Genomic DNA, 16362 nt, shown 5'->3' with positions numbered 1-16362 from the left:
TAAAATGTGGTAACTGGGCATGGTGTCTCACACCTATCATCTCAGTGCTTTGAGAGGCCAAGGCAAAAGGATTGCTTGTAGCCAGGAGTTTGAGATAAGCTTGGACAACATCACAAAGCCCTGTCTCTACAAAAAAAAATTGTAAAAAAAATTAGCCAGGTATGATCATACATGCCTGTAGTCCAAGCTACTCAGTAGGTTCAGGCGGGAGAATTCATTGAGCCCATGAATTTGAAGCTGCAGTGAGCCATATGATTGCACCACTGCACTCTTAACCTGGGCAAAAGAGCAAGACACTGTCTCTACAAAAATAAAAATTAAAATTAAAAAAATGTGGAAATATGATGGAAAAAGTGAACACAAAGGCAGAGAACATGGTAAAGTTAATAAGAAAGTGTTTCAAGACTGAATGACCAAATGGACATTTAGCCCAAGTCATTCCTCTGACCATCATTATACAAGTCTGAAAAACAGGAGGTCCAAACAAAATCTCTTTCTCATTAATTATAACAGAAAATATCTGGAAAGAAATAAAAACGTAGATACTACTTCCCCAGCAACCCCCCACAAAGTGAACATAACAACAAAAGAGGCAAGCAAATGTCTTTTAGTAAAAGACTTACTGAAGGAAAGATACATTTAGATACATTGAAAACAAACTCAAAAGATGAAAAAAGACATAAGTAAACAACTATAGAATTTGAAGACACAGTAAAAAGAAAATGTTAAAGAGGTAAGAATATATAACAGGGACACTAGGATCAAAAAGCGAATATTTTTCTTATCTTAAGCAACAAGAAAACTAGACAAAATTTATAAAATAACAGTTTCCATAATGTGATCACTTTTTTTTTTTTTTCCTGAGATGGAGTCTCTTTCTGTTGCCCAGGCTGGAGTGCAGTGACACGATCTCTGCTCACTGCAAGCTCAGACTCCCTGGTTCACGCCATTCTCCTGCCTCAGCCTCCCCAGTAGCTGGGACTACAGGCACCCGCCACTACCCCGTCTCTACTAAAAATATGATTTGATCTCTAAGAGAAAGAAAGTAAAGAAAGACCTATAATCACTCTAACTTTCTGCCCAAGGAAATACCTTACTGCAGAGCATGTTGGTTTCACTGCGTTGAGTAGACAGATATCAGATTTCAGGGAAGCTGAGGCAGCTGGAAGTTGCAGAGTTAAGTTTTAGACTGGAGGGAGTTCGATTTAAAAACAAAACAAAAGAGCTCCAGGGATTTGCATGGAGTTCCATGGGCTCCTTGCTGTCCCATAAGATAGACATATGTGGGTTCAACTCCATGAGGTCATGGAAGGGAGAACCAGTGAGACCACTGAGTTTTTGTTGTTGTTGTTTGTTGTTTGTTTTGTTTGTTTTTATTTTTATTTTTTATTATTATTATACTTTAAGTTGTATGGTACATGTGCACAATGTGCAGGTTTGTTACATATGTATACATGTGCCATGTTGGTGTGCTGCACCCATTAACTTGTCATTTACATTAGGCATATCTCCTAATGCTATCCCTCCCCCCTCCCCCCACCCCATGACAGGCCCCGGTGTGTGATGTTCCCCACCCTGTGTCCAAGTGTTCTCATTGTTCAATTCCCACCTATGAGTGAGAATATGCAGTGTTTGGTTTTCTGTCCTTGTGATAGTTTGCTCAGAATGATTGTTTCCAGCTTCATCCATCTCCCTACAAAGGACATGAATTCATCTTTTTTTATGACAGCATATATTCCATCCTGTACATGTGCCACAATTTCTTAATCCAGTCAATCGTTGATGGACATTTGGGTTGGTTCCAAGTCTTTGCTATTGTGAATAGTGCTGCAATAAACATACATGTGCATGTGTCTTTATAGCAGCATGATTTATAGTCCTTTGGGTATGTGCCCAGTAATGGGATGGCTGGGTCAAATGGTATTTCTAGTTCTAGATCCTTGAGGAATCACCACACTGTCTTCCACAATGGTTGAACTAGTTTACAGTCCCACCAACAGTGTAAAAGTGTTCCTGTTTCTCCACATCCTCTCCAGCACCTGCTGTTTCCTGAATTTTCAATGATTGCCATTCTAACTGGTGTGAGATGGTATCTCATTGTGGTTTTGATTTGCATTTCTCTGATGGCCAGTGATGACAAGCATTTTTTCATGCGTCTGTTGGTTGCATAAGTATCTTCTTTTGAGAAGTGTCTGTTCATATCCTTTGCCCACTTTTTGATGGGGTTGATTTTTTTTTCTTGTAAATTTGTTTAAGTTCTTTGAAGATTCTGGATATTAGCCCTTTGTCAGATGGATAGATTGTAAAAATTTTCTCCCATTCTGTAGGTTGCCTGTTCACTCTGATGGTAGTTTCTTTTGCTGTGCAGAAGCTCTTTAGTTTAATTAGATCCCATTTGTCAATTTTGGCTTTTGTTGCCATTGCTTTTGGTGTTTTAGTCATGAAGTCCTTGCCCATGCCTATGGCCTGAATGGTATTGCCTAGGGTTTTTTCTAGGGTTTTTATGGTTTTAGATCTAACATTTAAGTCTTTAATCTATCTTGAATTAATTTTTGTATAAGGTGTAAGGAAGGGATCCAGTTTCAGCTTTCTACATATGGCTAGCCAGTTTTCCCAGCACCATTTATTAAATAGGGAATCCTTTCTCCATTTCATCTTTTTATCAGGTTTGTCTAAGATCAGTTGTTTGTAGATGTGTGGTATTATTTCTGAGGGCTCTATTCTGATCCATTGGTCTATATCTCTGATTTGGTACCAGTACCATGCTGTTTTGATTACTGCAGCCTTGTAGTATAGTTTGAAGTCAGGTAGTGTGATGCCTCCAGCTTTGTTCTTTAGGCTTAGGATTGTCTTGGCAATGTGGGCTCTTTTTTGGTTCCATATGAACTTTAAAGTAGTTTTTTTCCAATTCTGTGAAGAAAGTCATTGGTAGCTTGATGGGGATGGCATTGAATCTATAAATTACCTTGGGTAGCATGGCCATTTTCACTATATTGATTCTTCCTATCCATGAGCATGGAATGTTCTTCCATTTGTTTGTATCCTCTTTTATTTCACTGAGCAGTGGTTTGTAGTTCTCCTTGAAGAGGTCCTTCACATCCCTTGTAGGTTGGATTCCTAGGTATTTTATTCTCTTTGAAGCAATTGTGAATGGGAGTTCACTCACGATTTGGCTCTCTTTTTGTCTGTTATTGGTGTATCGGAATGCTTGTGATTTTTGCACATTGATTTTGTATCCTGACACTTTGCTGAAGTTGCTTATCAGCTTAAAGAGATTTTGGGCTGAGACGATGGGGTTTTCTAAATATACAATCATGTCATCTGCAAACAGGGACAATTTGATTTCCTCTTTCCCTAATTGAATACCCTTTATTTCTTTCTCTTGCCTGATTGCCCTGGACAGAACTTCCAACTCTATGTTGAATAGGAGTGGTGAGAGAGGGCGTCCCTGTCTTGTGCCAGTTTTCAAAGGGAATGTTTCCAGTTTTTGCCCATTCAGTATAATATTAGCTGTGGGTTTGTCATAAATAGCTCTTATTATTTTGAGATACATCCAATCAATACCTAGTTTATTGAGAGCTTTTAGCATGAAGGGCTGTTGAATTTTGTCAAAGGCCTTTTATGCACCTGTTGAGATAATCATGTGCTTTTTGTCTTTGGTTCTGTTTATATGATGGATTACATTTATTGATTGGTGTATGTTGAACCAGCCTTGCATCTCAGGGATAAAGCCAACTTGATCATGGTGGATAAGCCTTTTGATGTGCTGCTGGATTCGGTTTGCCAGTATTTTATTGAGGATTTTTGCATTGATGTTCATCAGGGATATTGGTCTAAAATACTCTTTTTTTGTTGTGTCTCTACTGGGCTTTGGTATCAGGATGATGTTGTTCTCATAAAATGAATGAGGGAAGATTCCCTCTTTTTCTATTGATTGGAATAATTTCAGAAGGAATGGTACCAGCCCCTCTTTGTACCTCTGGTAGAATTCGGCTGTGAATCCATCTGGCTCTGGACTTTTTTTAGTTGGTAGGCTATTAATTATTGCCTCAATTTCAGAACCTGTTATTGGTCTATTCAGGGATTCGACTTCTTCTTGGTTTAGTCTTGGGATGGTGTATGTGTTGAGGAATTTATCCATTTCTTCTAGATTTTCTAGTTTATTTGTGTAGAGGTGTTTATGGTATTCTCTGATGGTAGTTTGTATTTCTGTGGGATCAGTGGTGATATCCCCTTTATCATTTTTTATTGCTTCTATTTGATTCTTCTCTCTTTTCTTCTTTATTAGTCTTGCTAGTGGTCTATGAATTTTGTTGATCTTTTCAAAAAACTGCTCCTGGATTCATTGATTTTTTGAAGGGTTTTTTGTGTCTCTATCTCCTTCAGATCTGCTCTGATCTTAGTTATTTCTTGCCTTCTGCTAGCTTTTGAGTGCGTTTGCTCTTGCTTCTCTAATTCTTTTGTGTTGTTAAGGTGTCAATTTTAGATCTTTCCTGCTTTCTCTTGTGGACATTCAGTGCTATAAGTTTCCCTCTACACACAGCTTTAAATGTTTCCCAGAGATTCTGGTATGTGGTGTCTTTGTTCTCATTGGTTTCAAAGAACATCTTTATTTCTGCCTTCATTTTGTTATGTACCCAGTAGTCACTGAGGAGCAGGTTGTTCAGTTTCCATGTAGTTGAGTGGTTTCGAGTGAGTTTCTTAATCCTGAGTTCTAGTTTGATTGCACTGTGGTCTGAGAGACAGTTTGTTATAATTTCTGTTCTTTTACATTTGCTAAGGGGTGCTTTACTTCCAACTATGTGGTCAATTTTGGAATAAGCGTGGTGTGGTGCTGAGAAGAAAGTATAGTCTGTTTATTTGGGGTGGAGAGTTCTGTAGATGTCTATTGTAATGTCCGCTTGGTGCAGGGCTGAGTTCAAGTCCTGGATATGCTTGTTAACTTTCTGTCTCGTTGATCTGTCTAATGTTGACAGTGGGGTGTTAAAGTCTCCCATTATTATTGTGTGGGAGTCTAAGTCTCTTTGTAGGTCTCTAAGGACTTGCTTTATGGATCTGGGTGCTCTTGTATTGGGTAAATATATATTTACGATAGTTAGCTCTTCTTGCTGAATTGATCCCTTTACCATTATGTAATGTCCTTCTTTGTCTCTTCTGATCTTTGTTAGTTTAAAGTCTGTTTTATCAGAGACTAGGATTGCAACCCCTGCCTTTTTTTGTTTTCCATTTGTTTGGTAGATCTTTCTCCATCTCTTTATTTTGAGCCTATGTGTGTCTCTGCACGTGAGATGGGTCTCCTGAATACAGCACACTGATGGGTCTTAACTCTTTATCCAGTTTGCCAGTCTGTGTCTTTTAATTGGAGCACTTAGCCCATTTACATTTAAGGTTAATATTGTTATGTGTGAATTTGATCCTATCATTATGATGTTAGCTGGTTATTTTGCTCATTAGTTGATGCAGTTTCTTCCTAGCCTCGATGGTCTTTACAATTTGGGATGTTTTTGCAGTGGCTGATATGTGTTGTTCCTTTCCATGTTTAGTGCTTCCTTCAGGAGCTCTTGTAGGGCAGGCCTGGTGGTGACAAAATCTCTCAGCATTTGCCTGTCTGTAAAGGATTTTATTTCTCCTTCACTTATGAAGCTTAGTTTGGCTGGACATGAAATTCTGGGTTGAAAATTCTTTCCTTTAAGAATGTTGAATATTGGCCCCCACTCTCTTCTGGCTTGTAGAGTTTCTGCCGAGAGATCCACTGTTACTCTGATGGGCTTCCCTTTGTGGGTAACCCGACCTTTCTCTCTGATTGCCCTTAACGTTTTTTCCTTCATTTCAACTTTGGTGAATCTGACAATTATGTGTCTTGGAGTTGCTCTTCTCGAGGAGTATCTTTGTGGCGTTGTCTGTATTTCCTGAATTTGAATGTTGGCCTGTCTTGCTAGGTTATGGATGTTCTCCTGGATAACTTGGTTCTGTTCTCCCCATCACTTTCAGGTACACCAATCAGACGTAGATTTCATCTTTTTGCATAGTCCCATATTTCTTGGAGGCTTTGTTCATTTCTTTTTACTCTTTTTTCTCTAAACTTATCTTCTTGCTTCATTTAATTCATTTGATCTTCAATCACTGATACCCTTTCTTCCACTTGATCAGATCGGCTACTGAAGCTTGTACATTCATCACATAGTTCTCGTGCCATGGTTTACAGCTCCATTAGTCATTTAAGGACTTCTCTACACTGGTTATTCTAGTTAGCTGTTCGTCTAATCTTTTTTCAAAGTTCTTAGCTTCTTTGCGATGGGTTCGAATATCCTCCTTTAGCTTGGAGAAGTTTGTTATTACCGATCATCTGAAGCCTTCTTCTCTCAACTCGTCAAAGTCATTCTCCATCCAGCTTTGTTCTGTTGCTGGAAAGTAGCTGCATTCCTTTGGAGGAGAAGAGGTGCTCTGATTTTTAGAATTTTCAGCTTTTCTGTCTGGTTTCTCCCCATCTTTGCGGCTTTATCTACCTTTGGTCTTTGATGATAGTGACGTGCCAATGGGGTTTTGGTGTGGATGTCCTTTCTGTTTGTTAGTTTTCCTTCTAACAGTTAGGACCCTCAGCTTCAGGTCTGTTGGAGTTTGCTGGGGGTCCACTCCAGACGCTGTTTGCCTGGGTATCACCAGCAGAGGCTGCAGAACAGCAGATGTTGCTGCCTAATCCTTCCTCTGAGGATTGTGGGACAAAATCATCCTGGATTCAGGGTGGGTCCTAAGCCCAGTGACTGGTGCCGTTATAAGAGAAAGGAGAGGTAAGTTTGTGATACAGAGAAACAGAGGAGAAGGCCATGTGAAGATGCGTGCAGATATTGGAGTTGTGTAGCTTCAAGACAAGGAATACCAAGAATTGCTAATAGACATTGAAAGAGGATGGAGGAGGAAGAAGGGAAGGAATGAAAAGAAGAGGAAGAGGAGGTGAGGGCAGCAGAGGAAGAAAGAGATGGCATGTGGAATTTCAATGATAGTAATATTCCCATCTTTCATAATGGGGAGAGCAGAAGATAATGCTTACGTAAACAAATCGAGAAAATGTGTTGTGTTTTAAGTTTATTAGAGAAGTTAACAGAAGAATACATTAATAAAAGAGACACAAAACAAAATTAGGTAAAACACCTTTGGAGTGTAACAAAAGGAGTGAAACATAAAACGTAAGAAATAAAATATTTTTATTAATTAATAAAAGCTATATTATGCTCTATTTTTAAAAAGGAATGTAGGTATAGTAAAGCAAAAATAAATAAATAAAGCCATCTATAAGTGAGGAAATTTTGACTCCTTTATAGCAACATGCTATAGTTTGGATGTCTGTCCTCCCAAACTTCATATTGAAATTTGGTCCTCAATGTTGAAGGTGGGGCTTAATGTGAGGTGTTTGGGTCTTGGGGACACATCCTTCATGAATGGCTTGGTGCCTCATCCTCATGGTAATGAATGAGTTCTCACTCTATTAGTTCCTGTAAAAGCTGGTTGTTAAAAAGAGACTGGTGCCTCCTCCCACTCCTAATCTTGCTTCCCTCTCTTGCCATGTGATCTTTGTGTACCCTAGCTCCTGTTCACCTGCTGCTATGAGTGGAAGCAGCCTGAGGTTTTCACCAGATGTCCAGTCTTCCAGATAGCAGAACGGAGAGCCAAATAAACATTTTTCTTTATAAATTATCCCATCTCAAGTATTTTTATAGGAATGCAAAGTGGACTAACACATAGTACCTGCAATGTCTTCAGATAAATAAAGTGAATTCTAATAACTATAAAATCAGACAAGTTGTTATCCCAGGATGTAAAATTCTAGTTTTGTGTCTTTGAGTAATTTACTTAACCTTGCTTGATCTCAGTGCTCTCATCTGAACATTTGAAATAACATTATCCATTTCATATGAAATTAAACTATATATTTGTAATATCCTCAAAATAATGGCTTGCACATCTTAAGCACTGATGAAATATTAATCAGTTTGAAGCCTAAGTCAGACTGTTTCAAATGTATACAAACTAAGGGAGTCCGAAACCTGCCCTCGTTAAAAGAGCTATTTCTTTCTTTTTTTTTTTTTTTTAAGACAGAGTCTTGCTCTGTCACCCAGGCTGGAGTGCTGTGGTGTGATCTCAGCTCACTGCAACCTCCACCTCCCGGGTTCCAGCAATTCTCCTGCCTCAGCCTCCCAAGTAGCTGGGTTACCACACTGGCAAACATTTGTATTTTTAGTAGAGACAGGGTTTCACTATGTTGGCTAGGCTGATCTTGAACTCCTGGCCTCAAGTGATCTGCCCACCTTGGCCTCCCGAAGTGCTAGGATTACAGGTGTGAGTCACCGTGCCAAGCCTGAAAGGCTATTTCTTGATGAACTCTAACCGCACAAAATATAAATAGAAGGATGGCCTACTTGTGGTAAAGCGACTGGCTGTAAGTAAACAATTCTGCAAAATGTTGTTACAAGAAATAATATAAATGTTATAAACTTTGATAATGCAGAAATAATCACACTCTTGATGTCAGAATCAGAGAGGTACATTCTGTAAATATGGATGATTTTTCAATTAGAGCAGAGACCCAAAGATATCTTTACAGCTGCTAGATCAAATATTTATGGTAAATATACTTAAGATTTTAAAGTTAATCACCAAAAGTGCTAAAACAGCCATAAACCTTACAAATCACCAGAAGGAAAACACTCAATCATTTATTTTAAAGACAAGAAAATACAGGCTGCAGAGTTAAATGTTAAAAAAAAAAAAGAGCAACAGGAACTTTAAAAGCAGAAATCCTAGTATAAAATTAATAAAAGTGCTAAATCAAAGATACCTGTAAAACCACTAGTGATAAATGGTTAAAATTTTAATCATTAATTGATTAAAAATGCAAAAGTGAAGATGCTATATATGAGAAAAGCTTTTAAATTAAAGTGAATGAAAATATATAAAGCATAAAATATTGGCAAAAAATATTAAGGGATGATTTTTTTAAAGTAGGGTCATAATATAATTATCAGATAAAAATAAACTTGTGGCAGAGAGCAATAAAGGAAAAAAAAACTTTAGTGATAAAATTTACACACCACAATAAGCAACTAACTGACGTGAATATTTATGCGTAGAATAAACACAGCATCAAAATTCATGAAGTACATGAAGCAAAGTAAATAAAACCTACAAATGGATATATACAAATTAATATGATTAACAAACTTGTTCTAACAGATGCTTACACTCAAGCTCTCTAAGTAAAAAATTGACCCAATATTAAAAGCCTCTAACTATTCTCCAAAGTTGAAATCATTCAACTCACAGAATTTCATCACAACATAATAAAATTAGAATTTAATAACTAAAGTAGAAGGAAAACAAGTATATGCTATGATATCATATTCTCTGGATTGAAATCCATGTGATTAGGGATCATAGTGATGGATAATAAAGTGTTGGAACCACAGATTTCTCATATTGAAAATGAGAATCATTATAGCATATACAACATATGGTGGTTTAGAGGTTTATTAGTCAGGGTTCTAAAATCTCTATTAGTCTGTTTAGGACTGTCAAAACAAAATATCACAAGCTTAGTGGCTTAAAAAAAGAAATTAATTTTCTTATAGGTTTGAAGGCTGAAAGTTCAGTATCAAGGTACCAGCATGAATGGTTTCTGGTGAGATCTCACTTTCTGGCTTGCAGACAGACACATTCATTCTGTATCCTCATACTGTCTTTCCTCTGCATGCAAGAATCCCTGGTACCTCTTCCTCTTCTTATATGGACACCAATAGAATTGGATCTGGGTCCCACCATTATGACTCCCTTAAATATCTCCTTAAAGACCCTATCTCCAAATAAAGTCACATTGGGGGTTATAGATTCTACATATGAATTGGGGTAGACACAATCAAATCTACAACAAGTGGATGACATGAAACCATTTAGTTCTTAACATGATGACTGAAAATTAGTAAGCATTCAATACCTACCTGTCATTAACCACTCATCCTAATGTCTGTTAATAAAATAATGGAAATTTAGAATTTTAGATACTTAAATGCCATCTAGTTAGTTTTTGTCTTTCTTAGTTATGGCTCCTCTATGATGCAAATTAAATATAAACTTCTCTGGGAAGCTTTCCTAATACCTCCTTTTCTTTGACCAAGATTTTTTTAAACTTTTATTTTAGATTCAGGAGTACATCTACAGATTTGTTACATAGGTAAATTGTATGTCATGGGGGTGTTGGTATATAGATCATTTCATCACCTGGGTAATAAGCATGGTCTCTAAAGGTAGCTTTAATAGGTAGTTTTTCAGTCCTCATCCTCCTCCCACCCTCCACCCTCAAGTAGGCCCCAGTGTCTGTTGTTCCCTTCTTTGCATCGATGTGAACACGAAGTTTAACTCCCACTTATAAGTAAGAACAGATGGTATTTGGTTTTCTGTTCCTAATTTACTTAGCGTAACAGCCTCTAGCTCCATCCATCTTCCTGCAAAGGGCATGATCTCATTCTTCTTATGGCCTCATAGTATTCCATGGTGTATATGTACCACATTTTCTTTATCCAGTCTTCTATTGATGGGCATTTAGGTTGATTCCATGTCTTTGCTATTGCAAATAGTGCTGCAGTGAACAAACATATGCTTACATGTGTCTTTATGGTAGAATAATTTATTCCTTTGGGTATATACCCTATAATGGGGTTGCCGTATTGAATAGTAAATGTTTTAAGTTCCTTGAGAAATTTCCAAACTGCTTTCTACAATAGCTGAACTAACTTACACCCTCACCATCAGTGTAGTATCAGCATATGTGTTCCCTTTTCTCCACAACCTCACCAGCATCTGTTATTTTTTGACTTTTTAATAATAGCTATTTTGACCGGGGTGATGGTATCTCATTGTGATTTTATATGCATTTCTCTAATGATCAGTAATGTTGAGCATTTTTCATATGCTTGTTCACTGCAGGTATGTGTACTTTTGAAAAGTGTCTGTTCATGTCCTTTGCCCACTTTTTAATGAGGTTGTTTGTTGTTTGCTTATTAATTTGTTTAAATTCTTAAAGATTCTGAATTTTAGATCTTTTTCAGATGCATAGTTTGAAAACATTTTCTCCCCATTCTGGAGGTTGTCTGTTTACTCTGTTAATAGTTTCTTTTCCTGTAGAGGAGTTTTTCAGTTTAATTCTATCCTATTTGTCAATTTTTGGTTTTGTTACCATCACTTTTGGCATTTTCATCATGAAATCCATGTCAGGGCCTATGTCCAGAATGGTATTTGCTATGTATTCCTCAACGGGTTTTATAGTTTTAGGTTTTACATTAAGTCTTTAATCCATCTTGAGTTGATTTTTTTATATGGTGAAAGGAAGGGGTCCAGTTTCAATCTTCCGCACATGGCGAGGCAGCTATCCCAGCACCATTTATTGAATAGGAAGCCCTTTCTCCATTTCTTTTTTGTTTGTTTGTTTGTTTGTCAATTTTGTTGAATATCAGATGGCTGTAGGTGTGTGGCTTTATTTCTGGTCTCTCCATTTTGTTCCATTGCTGTTGTAGTCTGTTGTAGTATAAGTACTATGGTGTTTTGGTTTCTATAGGTTCGTTGTATGGTTTGAAGTTAGGTAACATGATGCCTCCAGCTTTATTCTTTTTGCTTATGATTGCTTTGGCTATTCAGGCTCTTTTCTGGTTCCATATCAATTTTCAAATAGATTTCTCCAACTCTGTAAAAAAAATCCTTGGTAGTTTAATAGGAATAGTAATGAATCTATAAATTGCTTTGAGCAGCATGGCCATTTTAACAATATTCATTCTTGTCCAAGAGCATGGAATTATTTTCCATTTGTGAGGTCTTGATTTCTTTCAGCAGTGTTTTGTAATTCTCGCTTTAGAGATCTTTCATCTTCATGGTTAGCTGTATTCCTAGGTATTTTATTTTTTTGGTGGCTATTTTGATTGGGATTGCATTCTTGATTTGGCACTCAGCTTTGACTTCGTTGGTATGTAGAATTGATACTTATTTTTGTACATTGATTTTGTATCCTGAAATTTTGCTCAATAAGTGCCCACATAGCTCCCACTTACAAGTCAGAACATTTGGTATTTGGTTTTTGGTTCCTGCATTAGTTCACTTAGGATAATGGCCTGCAGCTCTATCCATGTGGCTGCAAAGAACATGGTCTTGTTATTTTTCCTGGATGCATAGTATTCCATGGTGTTTATGTACCACATTTCCTTTAACAGTCTATTGTTGATTGGCATTTAGGTTGATACCATGTCTTCGAATAACAGTACTTTTAGCCATAGATATGTAAATTCGCACATCTTTCAGAGGAAAATAGATAGCAAAGAGCAAATATTGGATATAATGACTGCTTAGTCAAAGAAACTGCTAGACTGGAGGAGCCATTTTCTCTCTGAAGTTTAAGGTATGATAAAGCAATCTAAAGTACAAGAGAAAATACCTCTTAAAATCCAATTTTGTTTTGACTATAAAATATATCTGTAACTCAGGACCATATATACTGTATATGCTAAAACCAAAACAACAAAAAAGAAGGGGACAGACAAAACATTCATGCATTATGAAATTGTAAATTGTTCTAATTCCTTAAAAACAAAATAATTTCTTAGTAATTTACTGATTGAGAAGCTTCTGGATTATGCGTATGTTTGTTAACGTTTTCAATCAGTTTGGTCTTGGTCTTCTCTACTCATTGCTTCATAAATATTAAGCATACAAAAGATTACTATTTGAAAGTACCTCATAAACAAAATTATTTATTTTATCCAGGAGTAAGAAAAATATATCTTTCTTTCCAATCTTTAAAACAAATTAATATATGATGCCCTGAATCTTTAGAGTTGTCTGGTTTCTTTTATAACATTTATAAAAATTAAATTGAAATAACCTTCATGTTTTCTGATTGGGAAGATATATTATTTTACCTCAAGAGTAAACCAACCTGTAATCACAGCACTTTGGGAGGCCAAGGTGGGCAGATCACAAGGTCAGGAGTTCGAGACCAGCCTGGCCAATATGGTGAAACCCCATCTCTACTAAAAATACAAAAATTAGCTGGGTGTGGTGGTGGGTGCTTGTAATCCCAGCTACTTGGGAGGCTGAAAGAGGAGAATCTCTTGAACCCGGGAGGCGGAGATTGCAGTGAGCTGAGATCGTGCCACTGCACTCCAGCCTGGGTGACATAGCAAGACTCCATCTCAAAAAAAAAATAAATAAATAAGAGTAAACCATTATTATTTGAATAGAAATCACAGGAAGTATATCTGAATAGGCACTATTTCTATCTATAATGACCAATTGTCAGTATCTCTTTAATATCATTGCATTCTGAGTTCTTGCAACCTTAGACAATTTGTGATATATGAAAATACATTATTCTCCACTGACATTAATCATTTTGTGTCCCACAGGAAAAAACAGGCTCCTCATTGTAGAACACACATTGCTACAGGAATGGAATAAGCTTAAACATGTTCAGAAAAGTGAAACTGCCTATATAAGTAAAAGGTAAAAATAACAAATAAAAACTAAAAACCAATGTCTTCCTGGCAAAAAGAATCAGTAAGTTGGTAATAGAAATATATGCAAAGTAAGACAAAGTATTACACAAAAGGGAAGCATTATAATTAAATTGCATTAGTTTTAGAAACTATATAATTTACTAAATTCGCATGCTGTTCATATTTTAGGAAAAAGTATTAATTACAGAAGTGTTTTGCTTTAAATTTTAAAACTATTTTGTCTCTGTCATTAAAATTTCCTCATTTTTTTCTCATGTACCATTTAAATGCAATATAGAATCTGTCTCCAGGCATAAACATTTAAATAGGTGTCTAGCCACTACCTAATTTTTTTGTCTCAGAATATTTCAGTGCTATTTAAGCTCATCTTCTAATTTCCCTGTTGGGTTTGAAATAATGATACAAGATGATGTAAATTCTACAATGAGAAATAAAGCCAGTGGGCCATAAGAGCCATCAAAAAGCAGCACACTAAAATTGTCACTACAAATATGTTTAGGTTCCGTAGTGTTTTACTTTCTTTATTCTACTTTGGAGTCCTGTGATTTTGCATCTTTATCTGACTCGACTGTTATTGGCTGTCCTCAGAGTTCCCACTGTTTATACCAGTGGACCTAGTCTTCACTGAACCTGACAAGTGTTATGAAACTGGGATTAGAGCAAATAACCCAGGTCCCAGGGTTCAAAAGCTCTAATTTGCTAAGTTTCTCTTAAATACTTATTTGCGTTTTGTCTTTTCTGGAAGAAGGTAGTAGATAACTAAAGACATAAAAACTCACACTCATGGGGCTGGGTGCAGTGACTCATGCCTGTAACCACAGCACTTAGGGAGACTTAGGTGAGAAGATTGCTTGAGTCGCTTTGGGAGACTGTGGTGGGCGGATCGCTTGAAGGTAGAAGTTCAAGACCAGCCTAGGCAAAATAGTGAGACACTGTCTCTACAAGAAATAAAAAATAAAAAATTAGCCAGGCGTGGTGGTGTGTGCCCATACTCTCAGCTACTGGGGAGGCTGAGGTGAGAGGATCACTTGAGCATGGGAGGTTGAGGCTACAGTGAGCCGAGATCATGACCCTGCACACTTGAGTGACAGAGTGAGACTCTGTCTCAAAAAACAAAGAAACAAACTGATACTCATCTATTGCCTATTCAATCATTCATACATTTAATATAATTGACTGAGTGCCAAATATATGTGTGGTGCTGTAAAGCTAGTCAAAAACTTTGGGAAAACAGAGAAGCAATGTTATTGTCCTCATAGAACTTATAGTTTAGTACGCACAGATTTAAAGCAACCCTCTTCATGTACAGTACTTATCTTAATTAGTTACCTAAACTTGCCAACTTGCTCTGGAGACCTACCTTAAGTCTTAAACTGGACTTTCACAGCTGACCCTTTCTGGGAATTTGCCCAGTTGCGTACTATGGCCATCTGCATGCTAAGGAAACAAAGGAATGTCAAGTATGACCATAATAGAACTATGGGAGAATGACAAATCTCAGTGTTTCTATAGCAGGACAATATAGCTATGACCTGTGAGCTAGGGACTGCTTGACAAGTTCTATGATCCACAACAATGCCCCAGTAATTACGGGAACAGAAGAATAACTGTCGGTTCTTCTCAGCTGAGACTCTTTGAGACCTTCCACAGAGTCTTTTGCTATTGGTCTAATTATTTTATTGGTACAGTTAGCAAGAAAATCTTTCCCCACGTGACAGAGTCAAGTACATAGGAAAGTTACCCTGGGGTATTATCGAAACCAGAGTATTTTGATGGCAGATCTCATATAGCATTCAGGAAACCAAAGCTCAGCTTTCTTTGATTGTTTCCAACAAGAATTGTATGGCCCAGAAAATGTGCAAAATAATCCTCAAAGCAGAACATTAGGGTATTTTAATTCAGAATTGAAATATTTTTAAAAAATTATTAGACCTCACATTTTTAGAACAGTTTTAGGTTCATGGCAAAATTGAGAGAAAAAAAAAACAGAAATTTTCCATACATTCCCTACTCCACACATTCATAGTCATCCCCATTACCCACATAGTCCATCAGAGGGGTACATTTGTTAGAACTGATAAACCTATCTTGATACATCATTATTGCCCAGAGTCCATAGTTTACCTTAGGGTTCACTCTTGATATTGTACATTCTGTGGACTTGGACAAAAGTATAATGACATGTATCCACCATTACAGTATTATAGAGTAGTTTCATTGCCCAGAACATGCTGTGGCCCCTCCTATCACTTCTTCCACACAATTCCTGGCAACCACTGATATTTTTACAGTCGTCTTAGTTTTGGCTTTTCCAGAATATTAATTAAATAGTTGGAATTATCCAGTACGTAGCCTTTTTAACTGGCTTCTTTTATTTAGAAATAAGCAGTTTAGTTTCACCCATGTATTTTCATGGCTTGATAGTTCATTGTTTTTTTTTAAGCACTGAATAACATTCCATTGTCAGGATGTGCCACAATTTATCCATTTCCCTATTGAAGCGCATCTTGGTTGCTTTCAAGTTTTGGCAATTATTAATGAAGCTTCTATAAATCATTTTGTGCAATTTTTTGCGTGAACATAAGTATTCAACTTTGGGTAAATACCAAGAAGCTCAATTGCTGATTGCATAGTAAGAATATGTTATGCTTTGTAAGAAATTGTGAAATTTTCTTTCAACATGGCTGTGCCATTTTGTGCTGCCACCAGCAATGAATCAGAGCTCCTGTCGAACCATGTCCTCACTAGCATGTGGTGCTATCAGTGTCGTGGATTTTGATTATTCTAATAAGTATATGATATCTCATTATTA

Source organism: Gorilla gorilla, chromosome 5, assembly GCF_029281585.2.
Source record: "Gorilla gorilla gorilla isolate KB3781 chromosome 5, NHGRI_mGorGor1-v2.1_pri, whole genome shotgun sequence".
In the NCBI taxonomy this organism is placed as follows: Eukaryota; Metazoa; Chordata; class Mammalia; order Primates; family Hominidae; genus Gorilla; species Gorilla gorilla.
The sequence above is the reverse complement of the archived record's forward strand: the minus strand, read 5'-3'. Positions refer to the sequence as shown.